Source organism: Rhinoderma darwinii, chromosome 9 (genome assembly GCF_050947455.1).
Source record: "Rhinoderma darwinii isolate aRhiDar2 chromosome 9, aRhiDar2.hap1, whole genome shotgun sequence".
Lineage (NCBI taxonomy): Eukaryota > Metazoa > Chordata > Amphibia > Anura > Rhinodermatidae > Rhinoderma > Rhinoderma darwinii.
In genome coordinates, this window is record NC_134695.1 from 19255476 (window position 1) to 19275988 (window position 20513).

Sequence of the window (20513 nt, forward strand, 5' to 3'; positions counted from 1 at the left end):
GACTGATTTCGGGAATCTATGGCGTTTACCCGCCCAAATATAGTTCAGTAAATATGATTGAAACTTTTGAATATCGTTACGTGGTATAGGCACCGGGAGAGTTTCCAATAAATACAGGTATTTTGGTAAAATAGTCATTTTAACTGCAGAAGAAGGATAGGGGGAGAGTGGACCATTTAGACAATGGTGTATTAATTTCCGAAAAGAAGGGGGAAAAGTTACATTTATATAAGGAGGTATAGGAGCGAGTAATCTTTCCATGTATAATTGAAGGAGGTTTTGAGGGTCGAAGTAAGCGACGGAGAAACACTTATTGGTAGGGCTTCTGTCTTAGAATTGTTAAGCTTACATCCTGAGTGGAGGCTATATTCATTTAGGACCGAGTGTAAGTTAGGTAAGGAAATTTGTGGGATGCGCAGAGTCAGGAGCACATCATCAGCAAATAGGGAAATTTTACATTTCCTGTCACGTACCAAAAAACCTTGAATATCCGGGTTACTCCTGATACGGGCGGCCAGTGGCTCTACGCATAACACATAAATAAGGGGGGAGAGAGGGCAACCCTGACAAGTCCCATTGTAAATGTTGAGATGCTGGGAAGTCGCGTGTGGTAATTTAACCACTGCATTTGGAGAGGAGTATATTGAGTGTATGGCGGAGAGAAAGATACTGGAGATGCCTATGGTTTCTAATGTGGCAAAGAGGAAGGACCAGTCCAATCAATCAAAGGCCTTCTCAGCATCCAAACTAAGGAGTAAGCCAGAAGAGTCCGTTTTATTGAGAACGTCCACTAAATCAATGGTACGTCTAGTGTTGTCTCCCACCTATCTATGCATGACAAAACCAACCTGATCTTTATGAATCAAGTCAGGAAGCAACGAGTCAAGTCTATTGGCCCAAATCTTGGTAAATATTTTGAGATCAGCATTCAACAAAGAGATTGGCCTATAGTTGGAACAATCAGACTGGTCCTTCCCTGGTTTAGGAATGACCATAATAAAGGAATGAAGCATGGAGGAGGGGGATCAAGGCTCCCGACAGGAAGGAGTTAAAGAGAGCCAACAAATGTGGAGATAGTGAGTCTCGAAAAACCTTATAGTAGAGGTATGAAAAACCATCAGGTCCTGGGGATTTTCCATTAGAAAGGTCTTTTATAGTATCTTGCAATTCTTCTACAGTAATAGGGGCATTGAGTATAAGGGTGTCATCATATGTAATATTGGGAAGAGGGCAGGATTTTAAATAGTCAGATAAATGTTGGGCACGAACGGAGGGATCTGTAGGGAGGTGGGATTTGAGCGAGTATAACTTTGAGTAATATTGGTCGAATATGTCGGCTTGTTGGTTAGGATCAAATATCAACTGACCCTGTACATCACGGAGCGCAGACAGGGCCGATTGAGCCTGTTTATCACACAGTTGGGCCATAAATAAGGAATGCGCCTTGTTCCCTCTCTCATAGTATCGTTGCTTAGTATACATTAGCAACTTCTCTACATTGGCAATAGAGAGATCCTTCAACTTTCCCCGTATTGCAACAATACGTTGAAGAGTAGATGTGGAGGGGAAAAGGGACATCTTATGTTCTAGTTTGGATAGGGTTGTCGTTAGGTCTACTTTTGTTGGGCCATATCCCATTTGATGTGAGAGGAGAGGGAAATGCAATGCCCCCGGAGAACCGCCTTGTGTGCCTCCAATATTGTGGATAACGAAGGGACCGAATCTTTGTTAAGAGCAAAATATGTATCAATATGAGTTTTAAGGGAAGCCCTATGTACTGGGGATTTAAGTATGCGTTCGTTCAACCGACAATGACACATCCGGATAGTCCGTAAATCATAATGCAGATCCAACATAATTGGGGCATGATCCGACCAAGTAATAGGGCCAATGTCAACAGAGGAGGAAGAACGAAGGTCTGGTATATTGACTAGAAATAGATCAAATTGGGTATGGGTGCTATGTGGGTGTGAGTAAAAATGATACTGTTTAGCCGAAGGGTTAGAGATTCTCCATAAATCGTATAAGTTATATTTACGAATCTAACGACGAAATGCCGATGCACGCCTATGTAATTCCAAAGGCGGAGAAGGTGAACTAAGGGAGTGTCTGTCCATAATATCTGAGAGAGGGAGGTTAAAGTCACTACTTATAAACAAAGTAGTAAGCGGCAGCTGGGAGATTTTAGCAAAAACTTTTTCCAAGAAGGGGAATTGTAACGTATTTGGAGCATAAAGTTTGCACAAAGTGATCGGAACACCTTTCAGAGTCCCTGCGAGGATGACAAACCATCCTTGTGGATCAGCAATGGACTTAGTAACATGTAATGGACAATCCCTCGATATTAAAATTGCAAGACCTGCCCTTTTTCTTGTTTTGAATAGCAGTGTAAGCAACAGGAAAATTAGGTAATGCAAATTTGAAAGACCCGGAACTGTCATGGTGCGTCTCCTGTAGAAAGGCAATATCCACCTTCAAATGCTTCAGCTCACGGAGTGCAAGGCGTCACTTTACAATAGAATTCAGACCTTTAACATTTAAGGATACTATACGCGCCATGACAGATCTATAAGCATTGAATCAAAGAGCAACAAAAAACCCAGAGGGCCAACCAACCTGCATGAAGAGTGGAATGATGGGAAAAGGAGTCGTATCACTATTGTTGTAGTCCCAATCCAGAGATCAGATCTCCTAATAAAAAAACAAAGTTGGAGGAGAAGGGGGAAGGGATGGGGGGGGGGGAGACAGAGACAAACGAACAAAGACAATAAAGAAAAGCATATATAGCAACTATGCATTATCAAGTCGGTTATGCGACTATGAATGGAAACAATATTCTATATGAAGACTAGCATAATACTAAAAATCCTGTAAGCAAGTGACGTTGTGAACATTAGATGCAACTAGTGTACTAGGAGGGTATAGTGTCTCCATAGGGGAGAAGAACCACTGGAAGCCAAATCTATCAGCAACACAGCCACCAACCCTTGTATTAGGGATGAACAAATCTTGTACAATTCGTAATATGGGCCCTCAGCCACAGCCTATATAAAAAAAAAAAACAGTTCATAAAAATAAAAGAAACATTCATTACACAGTCAAAGTGAACTATCAGTGCGGTCTAAGCACGTAAACATGCAAAAAAGAGTATGAGCCTCTAGGAACAAAATCAGTAATGCTGAGATGGTGGCTTGGGTCCTCGATCAAACATGGAACCTCGTAGTGTAGCAGATTTCTTCAGTGGGGAAACCTTTTACCAGACAGGATGAGGTGGGGGCGGCTGTAATGCTGGGGGTAAGGAAACAGACAAGTGAGCCCTAATCTACCCGCCACTCAGTCCCTGCCTACTTGCAGAGACCCGCCCTAGGCGACGGGTACAACTGGGCGACGGTCCCTACGTTCAATAAGTGCACGACAGACAAACAGACAAGGGTACACAGAAGCAAGGGAAAGGGGCAGTTGCCCACGGCAAGACCGTGAGCAACAAGAGTGGTGAACAAGCCGAGTCAAACCAGGAGTGTACGAGGTACCAAACGCTGAGCAGGAGAGTAGTCAGTAAGCCAGGGTCAATATGAAGCAGGGTCAAATAGATCAAGAAGCTGCAGCAGGGCCAGGAAACCAAACGAGAAGAATCACAAGCAAGGAGGAACAGGAAAGGCAGGTATAAATAGACAGAGTGCAGGAGCTAGCTCCGTCTGGCCAGGCTGTGATAGGCTCTCCCACTCCTAAGCCTGCCATCCTGAGTGGTGGAAGATGGAGTCAGTCTCACAGACATAGAAGCAGGTGCAGACTGATTACCTATGAGCGTTGACGCAGAAGCTGTGCCTGGCAGATCCTTTACAGCGGCAGTGGATAAAGCTCCCAATCAGGTAGTTTCGGGACCGGAATGTCCAGGGTATCACAAAAGGCCCGGACGTCTGATGGCGATCTGAGAACAGCAGTAAGACTGCTGTAAGACTGAACGGGAATCCCCAGCGGTATAAGATATTATTTTCTCGCAGTGCAGAGAGTAAAGGACGTAACTGTCTACGCCTATACAATGTGATACAGGACAGATTAGGTAACAGTTGGACATTGGAGTCTTTATACTGAATAGAACGGTGAACTCTAGCTTTAGTCATAATGGTTTCTTTAAGTTCATAGTCAGTCACACAATAAATAATGTCGCAAGGTAGAGGAGAAGCTCTTAGGTCTCAGAGCTCTGTGAGCCCTATCCAACTTTATAGCATGATCAGTAGAGACACCCAGAACAGTGTTAAAAATTGTCCCCAATACTTCCTTCAAATTCTCATCTTGAGTAGGTTCAGGTACACCACGGACTCTAATATTATGTCGACGACCCCTATTGTCCAGATCCTCCAAGTGTTTCTGATAATCAGAAATAGCAATATGTTGTGCCACCACTGTAATTTGCAACTGGGAGACATATTGGCGGGTAGAGTCATGGTCATCTTCTAAGGACTCGATTCTAGTGGAAATTTTCTGAATGTCTTGTCTGACAGTAGCGATGGCTGCATTGCATGTATTCTTCCCTTCAGCAATAAGTGACTTCTCATCTCTGGTAGGAAGCTGTCTTAAAAAAGACTGGCAGTCATGTCATTTGGGAGTGGGACTCTCAAAATCCGACGAAGAGAGCCATGGCTGCGAGTCTGAGCCATGACCGCATGGCTGCGGATGTCCAGAAATGGAGAGGTTCTCTAACTCAGATTCCCGCCCTAACCGGCCTGAGTCTCTAAGGCGTTTAGAAGTAAAGACACCACTTTTTTGGGGTCTTGGAGGTTTGAAGAGAGTGGAATGTCCACAGGGTGCTTCGGTGAGTCACTGTCCTGAAAATCCCATCGTAAGGAAGAGGATGGCCCCTGAGAATCAAGTGCCTCCGACTCCGGTTCTTCAGAATGTGGAGTAGAAGCTATAACAGAAGATGGCGGCAAGCCAACCCCGTTGCCATCCTGGCAATCCAGCTCAGGGAACTGCTCAGGAGGTGGTGCAGCTCCGACCTCCAGCGGTATTAACTGAGCTGTGTCCACAAGGCGATCTCGCTCATCAAGCTCCGACGGACACCAGGAGGACTGTGACGCAGCATCCTGGAAAGGAGCAGGTAATGGCGCGTGTCCCGCCGGCATGTCTGAGCACAAGAAAGCGTCCAAGGTTCCAGCCATCGATGTTCCAGAGGATGCCAATTTGATGTCCAGCTTCTTAGCAGACCGTCTCACCATCATGGGTACGTATTTGGAGGCTACAATGATTATGAACCGCTGATTTTAGGCTGTGGGACGGAGGAACTCCTGACTGTGCAACCTACACCATCGGCTTCCGGGAACGCCCCTCCCTCTTACTTTTTTAATGTAAAAGATCTCCTTAACCTCGAAGGTGTCTGAAGGGCCTCTGGAGGCAACCGCAGGGCTTGGAGTCTTGGTAAAGCGGTTCAGAACCACTGGCTTCAGGAGAGAAACATAGAAGGTGTTGGGGATCTTGAGGCTAAGAGGCAGCCAAAGCTTGTAGGCGACAGGGTCGATCTGCTACAGGATCTCGAAGGGACCGAGGACCCTGGGAGAAAATTTGTACAATGGCACCCTCAGTCGAATATTCCTGGAGGACAGCCATACCTTCGTGCCAGGAAGAAACTGAGGGGGTTCTCTTCTCCTTGTGTCCGCCTTCCGCTTCATGCGGTCGACCGCCAGCAGGATGGAGGATCGAGTCTGCTGCCAGATCTGCAGAAAGTCCCCAAAGGCCGTGTCAGCAGCTGGCACTTCAGACGTAACAGGGGCCGGGAGGAGAATTTGTGGGTGCTGGCCATAGACAATAAGGAACGGTGTCTTCTGTGTGGACTCGCTGGTATGATTGTTGTAAGAGAACTCAGCCTACGGAAGCAACTGCACCCAGTCATCATGCTGATTGGAGCTGAAGTGGCGTAGGTAGTTCTCCAAGATCCGCTTGATCCTCTCGACCTGACCATTAGACTGAGGATGGTAGGCCGAGGAAAAGTCCAACTTTATACCTAGGAGTCCGCAAAGGGCTCTCCAGAACATCGAGGTGAACTGAACCACCGATCAGACAAAATATGCTGTGGCAAGCCGTGCAGGCAGAAGATGTGTTGGATGAACAGCTTGGCCAGCAGAGGAGCAGAAGGAAAACTGGTCAGAGGAACGAAGTGGGCCATCTTTGAAAATCGATCCACCACCACCCAGACAGTACTTCATCCGGCAGAGAGAGGCAGGTCCGTAATAAAGTCCATAGCTATATGCTACCAGGGAGCATTGGGCACAGGCAATGGCTGGAGCAGACCAGCAGGTAAGGAGTGAGCGACCTTGTTGACTGCACATACTGAACACTAAGAAACAAAGTCCATAATGTCCTTGGGCAGCATGGGCCACCAGAAATGACGAGCAATCAGATTCCGAGTCTTACGGCACCCCGCGTAACCTGCCAGTCTAGAGGAGTGTCCCCAGCGGAGGATTCTACCACACTCAGCCAGGCATACAAAAGTCCTCCCTGGAGGAATGTCCCCAACTTGCAGGGGATTGACAGAGACAATGCAAGACGGATCAATGATGTTCTGTGGAATCTCCATGGTGTCTTCTGTCTCTAAAGACCTGGACAAGGCATTTGCCCTCACATTCTTGTCGGCCGGGCGATAATGGAGCTCAAACTGGAACCTGGTAAAGAACAGTGACCACCTGGCCTGACGAGGGTTCAGCCGTTGGGCCGTCTGAAGATAGGTATGGTGCTTATGGTCCGTAAAAATCAGGATGGAATGAGCTGCACCTTCTAGTAGATGTCTGAACTCCTCCAGAGACAATTTGATGGCCAGTAACTCCCGATCCCCAATCGAGTAGTTGTGTTCTGCGGAAGAGAAGAGCTTAGTAAAATATCCACATACCATTGACTTGCCCTTGGAGCCTCTCTGGAACAGGAGTGCACCAGCACCAACAGAGGATGCGTCCACCTCCAACGAGAACTGTAGAGAGACATCTGGATGATGGAGGATAGAGGCTGACGTGAAGGCACTCTTCAGGCTATTGAATGCGGACTCAGGAGTCCACGCCTTGGCGTTCATGCCCTTCTTAGTGAGGTTAGAGATAGGAGAAGTTTGGAATAAACTGTCTGTAAAAATTGGTGAATCCCAGAAAGCGCTGTATGGCCCTCGAGCCTTGAGGGCGTGGCAATTCCAGGACAGACTTTATCTTTTCAGGATCCATCTCGAGACCTCGATTCGAGACGATATAGCCCAGCAAGGGTAGAGCTTCTTTTTCAAACACGCACTTTTCCAACTTAGCGTACCAACGATTCTCCCTTAACCACAGAAAAACTTGACGGACATGTCTCTGATGCGTCATAGGATCTGGAGAAAAAAATCAAGATATCATCAAGGTAGACTACTACACAAACATAGAGGAGGTCACGGAAAATGTCACTAACAAACTCCTGGAAGACCGCGGGAGCATTACACAGGCCAAAGGGCATTACTAGATATTCATAGTGTCCATCACGGGTGTTAAATGCAGTCTTCATTTCATCACCCTGGTGAAATCGGACTAGGTTGTAAGCCCCACGCAGGTCTAGTTTTGAAAAACTCTTGGCACCACATATACGATCAAACAGTTCTGAGATCAGTGGTAACGGATATTTATTTTTCACTGTGATCTGGTTGAGACCTCGGTAGTCAATACAAGGACGAAGAGAACCATCCTTCTTTTTGACAAAGAAGAACCCGGCTCCTGCCGGGGAGGAAGACTTCCGTATGAAGCCCCTCTCCAAGTTCTCTTTCACATAGGTGGACATGGACAGAGTCTCTGGCAAGGAGAGACGCTATACCCTACCACCGGGAAGGGATGCACCAGGAGTCAGCACGATAGTGCAGTCATACGCCCGGTGTGGAGGAAATGTCTCTGCCTCCCTCTTGCTGAAGATGTACGAAAATGCAGCATAATGACCCGGCAATCCTGCCAATGACCGAGGCAGCGAATACTGAGCCGAACGAATCTGCACCAGGCATCGGCTTTGACACTCAGTGCCCCACTGGAGAACCTCTCCAGAATTCCAGTCCAGGACAGGGGCATGTAGTCGGAGCCAAGGCAGGCCCAGCAACACAGGGTTAACGGCTTTGGATAGGACATAGAATGACAGGAGTTTGGAGTGAAGAGCTCCCACTTGAAGCCTCAGGCTTTGGGATTTTTTGGGGACACAGGCGCACAAGATGGCCACCGAGGCCGCAATATAGACAGGGTGCCAAAGTGCGTCTGCGTTGTCTCTCCTGAGTGGATAGCATACACTGGTCTATCATCACAGACTCCTTAGGAGGATCGACATCTGAGGACAGCAGGGGTTGCTGCAAAGTAGGGACCAGACTAGGAAGGCCTCCCTCCCGACGAACCTCTTGGAGGCATTCTCGGATCCACATATCAATCCGGGCGGACAGAAGAATGAGGTCATCCAGGGTATATGGCAGGTCTCGACCGGCAAGTTCAACCTTAATTTTAGGTGACAGATCATGCCAGAATGAAGCCACCAGGGCCTCATTGTTCCATAACAGTTCTCCCACCAGGTGTCTCCTTGGCGTAGGTTAATCAAGGAAGCCGCTGCACATGAGACCCGTCCATGCTCCTCAAACACCATGTGAAATGTCCAGAGGAAGACCTTGAAGTCACGGATCTCTTGTCCTTGTCTCTCCCAGATAGGGTTCGCCCATGCAATAGCCTTGCCAGTGAGGAGAAAGATGATGAAAGCGACCCTTGCGCTCTCAGACGAAAATGTCCTAGTATACAGGCTGAAGTGGATCTGGCACTGGTTCAAAAATCCACGACAGGTATCTGCGTCTCCATCATAGAGGTCCGGAAGTGGCAAAGAAAAACGTGGTTTGACACTGCCAGGAGGTGTAGTCTGAGGATCAACACTGCCAGGAGGTATAGTAGGAGGAACAGTAGCTCGTGCCTCCTGCCGACATGCGAGAATGTTCAAAGCCTGGAGGAGTTGGTCCTGTCGAGACCGGAGGTCTAGCATATCCGCCCGCATCTCTTGTGATGTCGTCATGGTCTTGGATCGACCAGCGGGGTCCATGGCCTGAGCTTATGGTCACGTAGGGTTCATGGACCCACTGGGCCGTACCGCCTTAGCGGTATGGCAGCTGGCCAACAGGGCGCAGGTCAGAGTCTATAGTTTATATAGGGTACCTGTGGCAGCTCGGACAGTAGCAAGGCAGGCTTGGCAGGAACTAGGCAGCAGGTAGACATTAGGCGTGGAGAAGCAGGACAGGCGTGGTATACAGCACAGCACGGCTACAGCTAAGCACGACACTAAATCAGGATACAGGTTATAGGATAAAGGAACAGGGAACACTCGGAGCAGGAAACACTAGGGGACCATTTGCAAGACAGACTTGGAATACAACAACAAAGCTCAGGCGTGGCAGGATGGGACTGGGACCTTCTTATAGCCCAGGGTGCTCTGGAGCAATTAGCTCAATTACCAACATGCGTGTGCTCTGGCTCTTAAGTCTGGACAGAGCTCGTGAGCGCACCCTGGTGGTCACTGTGGAGTAGGACCGCCGTATGTGCAGACATCTCTTTAGAGTAGGGTGTCGACTGGATGGAAGGAGTTCGTGGTCACCCGTCCTACATTGTCACTGCTAATCTTTTGCAGGTTAGAGACATCCCTCCGGGGAGTACTTTTGTTCGGTTGGCAGACCGGTTGGCAGACAGGAGAAGAATGCTCCGTTGGGGACACAGTTCTAAACTAGCTGGGCACGCTGGTGTTCGTAAAACCCGAGACCTAATTGCTCGTCACTTCTGCTGGCCCACGCTACCTAAAGATGTTCTGGACTTTGTCTCTTCTTGCACGGTGTGTGCTTCTAACAAAGTTACTCACTTCAAGCCTGCCGGCCTGCTTCAACCTCTGCCTGTACCCAATGCCACCTGGCAGCACATTGCGATGGACTTTGTCACAGACTTTCCTCCCTCAGCAGGATGCAACACTGTCTGGGAGGTGGTGGTCCGGTTCTCTAAGATGGCACATTTTATCCCGCTGACGGCCTACCTTCTGCTCCCCGATTGGCGAGTCTCTTCATTCAGCACATCTTTTGCTTGCATGGCTTGCCCCTTCACATTTTATCTCAAAGTTCAGTTTACCTCTAAGTTCTGGAGAGCCCTCTGTAAACTCCTGGATGTGAGATTGGACTTTTCCTCAGCTTATCACCCCCAGTTCAATAGGCAAGTCAAGAGGATCAACCAGATCATGGAGAATTATCTCCGCCACTTCATCTCTTTACAGCACGATAACTGGGTACAGCTTCTTCCATGGGCCGAGTTCTCATACAACAACCACACAAGTGAGTCCACCACTTCCACTCCGTTTTACATTGTGTAGTCAACATCCTAGAGTCCCTCTTCCTGTGTCGACTACATCTCAGGTACCCGCTGCCGACTCTGCATATGGGGACTTTCTGCAAATCTGGCAACAGACCCGGTCCTCTATTTTGTTGGCAGTTGATAGCATGAAGCGAAAAGCAGATACAAGAAGAAGAGAGCCGCCTCAATATCTTCTGGGTACCAAAGTCTGGCTGGATGCAGTGGTCTGGTGTGACGCTCCACCCTCAAGAATTGCTGTACTCCTGTTACTCGCCCACTCATCGATCGTATTGAAAACATCTTTTGTACCCCTCGCACTTAATGTTGCTGATATACGCTGTACAGTACCTCCAGAGAGTTATATCTGACCACACCCCCATGTTGCACTCCCTTGATGTTAGCTTGCCTCCTATGTCCCGCAACTGGAGATTTCATCCATTCTGACTATCCCAGTTTCCTGAACCTGATAGAATTACTGACCAACTAGCAACACTATTCATCACTAATCCTCCCACTAATCTCTTGATTTGGGATACTGTCAAAGCATACCTGAGGGGCTGCCTTCGCTCCTCAATCTCATTTGTTAAGCGGCAGATGCGGGAGTCGGAGGAGTGTGCAGCGGATAAGTTGCTTGAAGTAGAACGAAACTATGTTTCTGTTCCTACTCCTTATTTTAGTGCATGGAGGAGCCTACAAAGAGCTTATAATTTACTTTTGAATGTCAAGGCTGAACGCCGGGAATTGTTTTATAATCAAAGATTTTTAGAATTAAGAAATCAATCATGTAAGCCTCTTGCGTATATGGCTAGCGCCTTTAGTGCTCCACCCCCTATATTATCCATTAAAGACACCGATGGGAATGCTGTCACTTCAGTTTCTGCTATATCTGATGTGTTTTGGCAGTTTTACTCTAATCTTTATACCTCAACCCTTAGTGTATCTCCCAACGCTATTGAGGCCTATTTACAACCCCTTATTTGCCAGTCACTTACGTCTGAACAAATTAAAACCCTTAATGCCCCCCTTACTGTGGAAGAGATTGCAAAGACTATTTCCCTCCTTCCCTCTGGGAAGGCACCAGGTCCTGATGGCCTTCCTCCGGATGTTTATGCTCGCTATCAGGAGATACTTGTGCCTCAGCTCCTTGCCACCTATAATGCTGGGTTTCTGAAGGGTTGTCTCCCTCCCTCACTGTATGACACAACCATAGTTGTTATTCCCAAGCCTGTTTCCCTCATTAACATGGACTGCAAAATTTTAGCTAAAATCCTGGCCCTACGTTTGAACAAGGTTATCCTAGATATAATACTCTGTGACCAAACTGGCTTTATGCCTACCAAGTCTGCCTCTATCAACCTTAGGAAAGGCCATATACATAATTCTATAGTGCATGATTCGGTTGGTGACAGAGACTTGGTTTCCCTTGAAGCAGCCAAGGCCTTTTGATTCTTTGGAATGGGAGTTTCTATGGGCCTGCATGAAAAAGTTTGGTTTTGGGAGTGCGTTCTGTAAGTGGGTACGGCTCCTCTATATTTCGCCTACAGCCAATGTACTTACTAGTGGACGTCCGTCAGGCACTTTACCTCTACTCAGGGGAACTAGGCAGGGCTGCCCCCTATCTCGGGCGCTGTTTGGGCTAGACATTGAGATGCTGGCCATTAGTCTTAGATCCTCTGGGGAGGTCCTTGGGCTCACCTGCAATGGGACTGCCTCGAAGTTGCATTGTATGCTGATGATCTGATCTTGTTTTTACAAGATACTCGACACTCTGTGACGGTGGCTATGTCAATCATAGATTTATTTGGGTGTCAAACAGGCTTTCATATTAACTGGGCGCAATCAGTAGTCTATTCCTTGGACGGTACACGTCCTGATGTGGCGGCTCAGGGCCTTCCCCTGCAGGTGGTCCCTACTTTCAAATATTTGGGTATTGTCATTGTTTTTACTCCTACTAATTTTGTAAGACTTAATCTCACCCCTTTTTTGGTTGAGTTCGAAATAAGACTGTAACCTGGCGTAAGCTACCCCTATCTCTTGCTGGGCGGGTCCACTTAATCAAGATGTTGATTTTACCTAAGCTTCTGTATACTTTCCAGCATACCTGGGCTCCCATTCCAGGACCCACTATGCTTGCTGTCAGTGAGTAGCTGACAGCTCTAATACCCTGTACTACGCATGTAGTACAGTGTATTAAAATGGCAATCACGGCCTCCTGTTCTCAAGTCCCCTAGTGGGACAAAGTAAAAAAGTTAAAAAAAGTTAAAAAAAAGTTGTGGAAAAATAAAAAAATAAAAGTTTTAAAAGTAATAAAGTAAAAATCCCCTTTTTCCTTTATCAGTCCTTTATTATTAATAAAACAAAATAAACAAATAAACTATACATAATTGGTATTGCCGCGTCTGTAACGGCCTGAACTACAAAAGTATTTCATTATCTATCCCACATGGTGAACGCCCTAAAAGAAAATAATAATAAACCATACCAGAATGACAATTTTTTGGTCCCTTCACCTCCCAAAAAATGGAATAAAAAGAGTTCAAAAAGTTGCATGTACCCAAAAATGGTACTGATAGAAACTACAGTTCGTTACACAGAAAACAAGCCCTCGCACAGCTTTTTTGATGAAAAATTAAAAAAGTTATGGCTCTTAGAATATGGCAACACAAAAAGTAAATGATTTTTTATAAAAAGTATTTTTGTGTGCAAACGCCATAAGACATAAAAAAAACTATAAACATATGGTATCGCTGTAATCGTATTCCCCCGTAGAATAGAGTAAATATGTCATTTATAGTGCTCGGTGAAAGCTGTAAAAAAAATAGAATAAAAAAACAATAGTAGAATTGCTGTTTTTTAGTCACGACACCTCTTATAAATAGAATAAAAAATTACCAAAAAGTCGCATGACCCCATGAAAACTACAATAAATTCCTGAAGGAGTCTAGTTTCCAAAATGGGGTCACTTTTAAGGGGTTTCCCCTGTTCTAGTACCTCAGAAGCTCTGCAAATGCGACATGGCGCTCAGAAACCAATCCAGCAAAATCTACATGCCAAATAGCACCCCTGCCTGTCTGAGTCCTGCCGTTTGTCCAACCAGCAGTGTATGACATATGGGGTATTGCCGTAATCGGGAGAAATTGCTTTACAAATGTTGGGGTGTTTTTCCTCTTTTATTCCTCGTCAAAATTAAATTTTTTTAACTTTTATCGGAAAAATGTGAATTTCAATTGCACAGCCTAATTCCACAAAATGTAGCAAAAACACCTGTGGGTCTTAATGCCCACAATACCGCTCGGGAAGTTCCTTGAGGGGTCTAGTTTGCCAAGTAGGATCACTTTTGGGGTTTTCCACTGTTTTGGCACCACAAGACCTCTTCAAATCGGACATGGTGCCTAATAAAAAGGTGGTCTCAAAATCCTCTAGGTGCTCCTTTGCAACTGAGGCCGCTACTTCAGTCCATTACCGCACTAGGGCAACATGTGGGATATTTCTCAAAACTGCAGGATCTGAGAAATAAGTATTTCGTTTAGTTTTCCTGGTAAATCCTTCTGTTTTACAGAAAAAAATTGAATAAAAAGGATTTTCTGACAAAAAAATAAAATTTGTAAATTTCACCTCTACTTTGCTTTCATTTCCTGTGAAACACCTAAAGGGTTAATAAACTTTCTAAATGCTGTTTTGAATACTTTGAGGGGTCTAGTTTCTAAAATGGGGGTTTCTAGTATATAAGCCCCGCAAAACCGCTTCAGAACTGAACCGGTACCTAAATAAAACAGGCTTTTGACATTTTATTCAAAATATGAGAAATTGCTGCTTATGTTCGAAGCCTTGTAACGTCCTAGAAAAAAAAAAGAATGTTAAAAAAATGATGCCAACATACAGGGTGGGCCATTTATATGGATACACCTAAATGAAATGGGAATGGTTGGTGATATTAACTTCCTGTTTGTGGCACATTAGTATATGGGAGGGGGGAAACTTTTCAAGCTGGGTGTTGACCATGGCGGCCATTTTGAAGTCGGCCATTTTGTATCCAACTTTCGTTTTTTCAATGGGAAGAGGGTCATGTGACACATCAAACTTATCGAGAATTTCACAAGAAAAACAATGGTGTGCTTGGTTTTAACGTTACTTTATTCTTTCATGAGTTATTTACAAGTTTCTGACCACTTATAAAATGTGTTCAAAGTGTTGCCCATTGTGTTGGATTGTCAATGCAACCCTCTTCTCCCACTCTTCACACACTGATAGCAACACTGCAGAAGAAATGCTAGCACAGGCTTCCAGTATCCGTAGTTTCAGTTGCTGCACATCTCGTATCTTCACAGCATAGACAATTGCCTTCAGATGACACCAAAGATAAAAGTCTAAGGGGGTCAGATCGGGAGGCATTTCTTCTGCGGTGTTGCTATCAGTGTGTGAAGAGTGGGAGAAGAGGGTTACATTAACAATCCAACACAATGGGCAGCACTTTGAACACATTTTATAAGTGGTCTGAAACTTGTAAATAACTCATGAAAGAATAAAGTAACGTTAAAACCAAGCACACCATTGTTTTTCTTGTGAAATTCTCGATAAGTTTGATGTGTCACATGACCCTCTTCCCATTGAAAAAACGAAAGTTGGATACAAAATGTCCGACTTCAAAATGGCCGCCATGGTCAACACCCAGCTTGAAAAGTTTCCCCCCTCCCATATACTAATGTGCCACAAACAGGAAGTTAATATCACCAACCATTCCCATTTTATTTAGGTGTATCCATATAAATGGCCCACCCTGTATAATAGACATATGGGAAATGGGAACTAGTAACTATTTTGGGTGGTATAACCCTCTGTCTTACAAGCAGATGCATTTTAATTCAGAAACATTCTATTTTTTTTCAAATTTTTCTCTACATTTTTCTATTTTTCACAAATAAACACTTAATATATTGACCAAATTTTACCACTAACAAAAACTCCAATGTATCACGAGAAAAAAAATCTCAGAATCGCTTGGATAAGTTCAAGCATTCCGAAGTTATTACCACATAAAGTGAAATATGTCATATTTGAAAAATGGGCTCAGAGCATTAACTCCTTAAGGATACAGCCTGTTTTGGCCTTCAGGACACAGTCGATTTTTTCAAATCTAACATGTGTCAATTTATGTGGTAATAACTCCAGAATGCTTTCACCTAGCCAAGCGATTCTGAGATTGTTTTCTCGTGACATATTGTACTTGATGTTAGTGAAAAAATTTGGTCGATAAATTCAGTATTTGTTCGTGAAAAACACAAAAATTTAGAGAAAATTTGTGAAAATTAGCATTTTTCTAAATTTGAATGTATCTGCTTGTAAGACAGATAGTAATACCACACAAAATAGTTACTAGTTAACATCCCCCATATATCTACTTTATGTTTGCATGGTTTTTTGAACGTCCTTTTATTTTACTAGGACGTTACAAGGCTTAGAACTTTAGCAGCAATTTCTCACATTTTCAAGAAAATTTCAAAAGGCTATTTTTACAAGGACCATTTCAGTTCTGAAGTGGCTTTGAAGGCCTTAGAATTTAGAAACCCCCCATAAATCACCCAGTTTTAAAAAAATGCACTGCTCAAAGTATTCAAAGCAGCATTCAAAAAGTTTCTTAACCCTTTAGGCGTTTCACAGGAATTAAAGCAAAATAGATGTGAAATTTACTAATTTCATTTTTTTTTTTGCCAAAATTCATTTGTAATAAAAAAAAAATTGTACCACAGAAGGTTTTAGCCAAGAATTGCAACTCAATATTTATTACCCTGATTCTACAGTTTTTAGAAATATCTAACATGTGGCCCTACTGTCCTCTTGGACTGAAACACGGACCTCAGAAGCAAAGGATCACTTAGAGGATTTTGGGGCCTCCTTTTTTTAGAATATATTTTAGGCACCATGTCAGGTTTGAAGAGATCTTGTGGTGGCAAAACAGTGGAAAGCCCCCAAAAGTGACCCCATTTTGGAAACTACACCCCTCAGGGAATTTATCGAGGGGTATAGTTAGCATTTTAACCCCACAGGTTTTTTTGCTAAATTTATTGGAATAAGTCTGTAAAATTGAAAATCCACCTTTTTTCGGAAAAAACATAGAATTTTTTCATTTTTACCAGGAATAAAGGAGAAAAAGAACCCCAGCGTTTATAAAGCACTTTCTCCTGATTACGGCAATATTCCATATGTGGTAATAAACTTCTGTTTGGACCCACGACAGGGCTCAGAAGGGAAACAGCGGCATTTGGATTTTGGAGCACAAATTTTGCTGGAATGATTTTCGGTGCCATGTCGTGTTTGCAACGTCTTGGAGGGACCAAAACAATGGAAACCCCCAAAAGTGCCCCCATTTTGGAAACTACACCCCTCAAGGAATTTTCCTAGTGGTATAGTTAGCATTTTGACCCCACATGTTTTTTGCAGAATTTAGTGGAATTCGGCCGTGAATATGAAAATCAACTTTTTTTCTGAAAAAAAGGTAGAAATTTTTAATTTTTACTAGTAATAAAGGAGAAAAAGAACCTCAACATTTGTAAAGCAACTTCTCCCAATTACGGGAATACCTCACATGTGGTAATAAACTGCTGTTTGGACCCACGGCAGGGCTCAGAAGGGAAACAGCGCCATTTGGATTTTGGAGTCCAGATTTTGCTGGATTGGTTTTCGGTGACATGTCGCGTTTGCAATGTCCTGGAGGGACGAAAACAGTGGAAACACCACAAAAGTGACCCCATTTTGGAAACTACACCCCACAAGGAATTTTCCTAGGGGTATATTTAGCATTTTGACCCCACAGGTTTTTTGCCGAATTTAGTGGAATTCGGCCATGAATATGAAAAGCAACTTATTTCCTGCAGAAATTTTACATTTTTACTAGGAATAAAGGAGAAAATGAACCACAAAATTTGTAAAGCAACTTCTCTCGATTACGGGAATACCTCATATGTGGTAATAAACTGCTGTTTGGACCCACGGCAGGGCTCAGAAGAAAAACAGTGCCATTTGGATTTTGGAGTCCAGATTTTGCTGGATTGGTTTTCGGTGACATGTCGTGTTTGCAATGTCCTGGAGGGACCAAAACAGTGGAAACACACCAAAAGCGACCCCATTTTGGAAACTACACCCCTCAAGGAATTTTCCTACGGGTATAGTTAGCATTTTGACCCCACAGTTTTTTTGCAGAATTTAGTGGAATTCGGCCGTGAAGATGAAAATCAACTTTTTTTCGGAAAAAACAGACATTTTCAAATTTTTACAAAAAATAAAGGAGAAAAAGCACCCCAACATTTGTAAAGCAATTTCTCCCAATTACGGCAATACCCCATGTGTGGTATTAAACTGCTGTTTGGACCCCCGACAGGGTTCAGAAGAGAAGTAGCGCTATTTGGAGCTCAGATTTGTCTGGAATGGTTTTCGGGTGCCATGTCACGTTTGCAGAGCTACTGAGGTACAAATACAGTGGAAACCCCCAGGAAGTGACCCCATTTTGTAAACTACACTCCTTAAGGAATTTATTTAGGGGTGTCGTGAGCATTTTGACTCGAAAGGTGCTTCTTAGAAGTTATAAACACTGGGCCATGAAAATGCAGAATTTAATTTTCTCCAATAAAGCGTTGCTTTATGCTCAAATTTTTCTTTTATACAAGGGTAATAAAAAAAAAAGCACCCCAAAATTTGTTGTGCAATTTCTCCGGATAAGGCCAATACCCCATATGTGGCCATTAACTGTTGCCTGGGCACACTGTAGGGCTCAGAATGGAAGGCCTACCATTTTGTTTTAGGATCTTGTGCTGAATAATACTCCATATATGATTTTTACACAGTTCCATTAGGTTTCTAGGGCCTAATTTTTTCTGTGGATGATTTTTAAGCAACACCTTATGTTTGCAGAGGCTCCAGAACATAAAGTAAGTTCAAGAAATTCCTCATTTAATAAAATTGCACCCTTCAAAGCACAGTATTCACTAGGGGTATAATGGGAATTTGTATTTTTTTTTTGGGGAGGGGCGGGTGTAGTATTATTTAGATATCAAATTAATTTGGAAAAGAAATGCCCAGGGGGTATTTAAGAAATGAATGGAATGGATGTGATGTCATTGGAGTAGTAAAAATTAGATTTAACGAATATCAACAAAGGTATGATAAAAACTGAAGCATTCTCCGATGCAGAGGCCCGGTTTAGAGGGACAGGTCATACAGTAGTGAGTGGTGTCTTTCCTAATCCCTCTGCTTGAGCAAACTCGACACCTTTTCTGGGGTTTTTGTTTTTTTTCTGTGGGGGGAAGTACTCCCGGGAAATGCTGGCCATGTATTATTCTGGAGATCCAAGAAGTGCTGCTACCTTCACTGCTGCCCTCTGCTTCCTGGTCTCCAAAAATAATTTTTTAAATAATTTTTTCTTGGAATCCCAGGATAGTTTCCGTATTGTCTGCTGTTCTGTTGAGAACAAATGTGTTATAGAGTGCCTCTTGGGTGAGGTATACCGCCAATTCTTTATACCACACCTTAGATTTTCTTAGGGCACTGTAGGACTGCAGTACCTGGTCCGAAATATCCACCCCTCCCATGAATTGGTTATAGTCCTGGATGCACACAGGCTTGGTGGTCTGCTCTGTGGCTCCTCTGACTGGAACTGGGGTGGATCGATCAGCGTGCAGTGTGGTCAAAACAAAGACATCACGCTTGTCTTTATATTTGACAAGCATCACATTTTCGGAGCAAACAGCCCTACTTTCCCCAGGGTGCAGTGTCTGCTCTATAAAGGACTTGGGGAGACCCTTTTGATTTTGCCGAATTGTGCCACATGCTAGTGTGCTCCTGGCAGAAAGGCACTTCAGGAGGGGGACGCTGTTGTAAAAATTGTCCACATACAAGTGGTATCCTTGGTCTAGTATGGGGTGGAGCAAATCCCATACTATCCTCCCACTTATTCCCAGAACAGGGGGACAGTTTGGTGGCTCGATCTTTGAATCCTTCCCTTCATATACACGAAAGCGCAGTGGATACCCAGACACACTTTTGCAGGCCTTATACAGCTTCACGCCATACCTAGCCCTTTTATTGGGCAGGTACTGGCGGAAGTGTAATCTGCCTTTAAAGTTGGACTAGGGATTCGTCCACTGCTAGGCATTTTTGGGGCGTATAGACCTGACTGAATTTTAAGTTGTAGTGGTCAACTACTGGCCTAACTTTATAGAGTCTATCATAATTGGGGTAGTTTGGCGGTGGGCACTCATCATTATTGTTGTAGTGAAGGAATTTTAATAAAATTTCAAAACGGCTCCTGGGCATGGCAAGAAAATAAAGAGAGGAATGATAAAGGATGTCTCTGTTCCAATAGGAACGTATCGTGTGTTTTTTGGTAATGCCCATACTCAATAGAAGTCCCCAGAACTTGTGGATTTCAGTGGGGTTTGTGGGAGTCCATTTTTGGGGCCTGGCATAAAAACTACTTGGATTGCGGGAAATAAATTGCTTCGCATATATGTTTGTTTGTGCTACCATGAAATTTACAAGGTCATCAGTGAAGAACAGTTGGAAAAAGTTCATTTCACTGAAACCTACGGTATCTACATTGATGCCTGGAGTCGCAGTGAATTCAGGCACCTGGGGCACAAAATTATCTGCAGGGATCCATGTGGAGTCAGCTGTACTGGGCTGCTATTGTGCACTACTGACGCCTACCCTTGGACGCCTACGTGGCAGTTCATCAGTAGATGGGTCACTAGATGAAGAGGACACTAAAAATGTCACCTCATCCCCACTATCAGAATCAGAGTCCTCAAAGAGCATGGCACATGCCTCTTTGGCAGTATACAGACGCTTAGTCATTTATTTCTTCTTCTGTAGACTTAGTAACAAGTGTCACAGGCGTTGAAAGTAACGTAAAACTTTTTTTGTGTTTTTTTTTGTTTATTTTTTTAATGTGTTTTTTTATTTTTTATTTTATAGAATAACTAATTCCCTAAAACAATCTATCTACAAAAACTCCCGGGTAACAGGTGTCAAACGCAGGTGGATGGAGTTTGGTATGTCCCAATTAGGCGCAGAATACAGGAGGGTAGCGATGAGACAATGAAGGGGTGAATTTATTTTACACCTCACTTTTCATACACATCACTGGGCAATGATTTGCAGGTATCACAGGTTAATTAC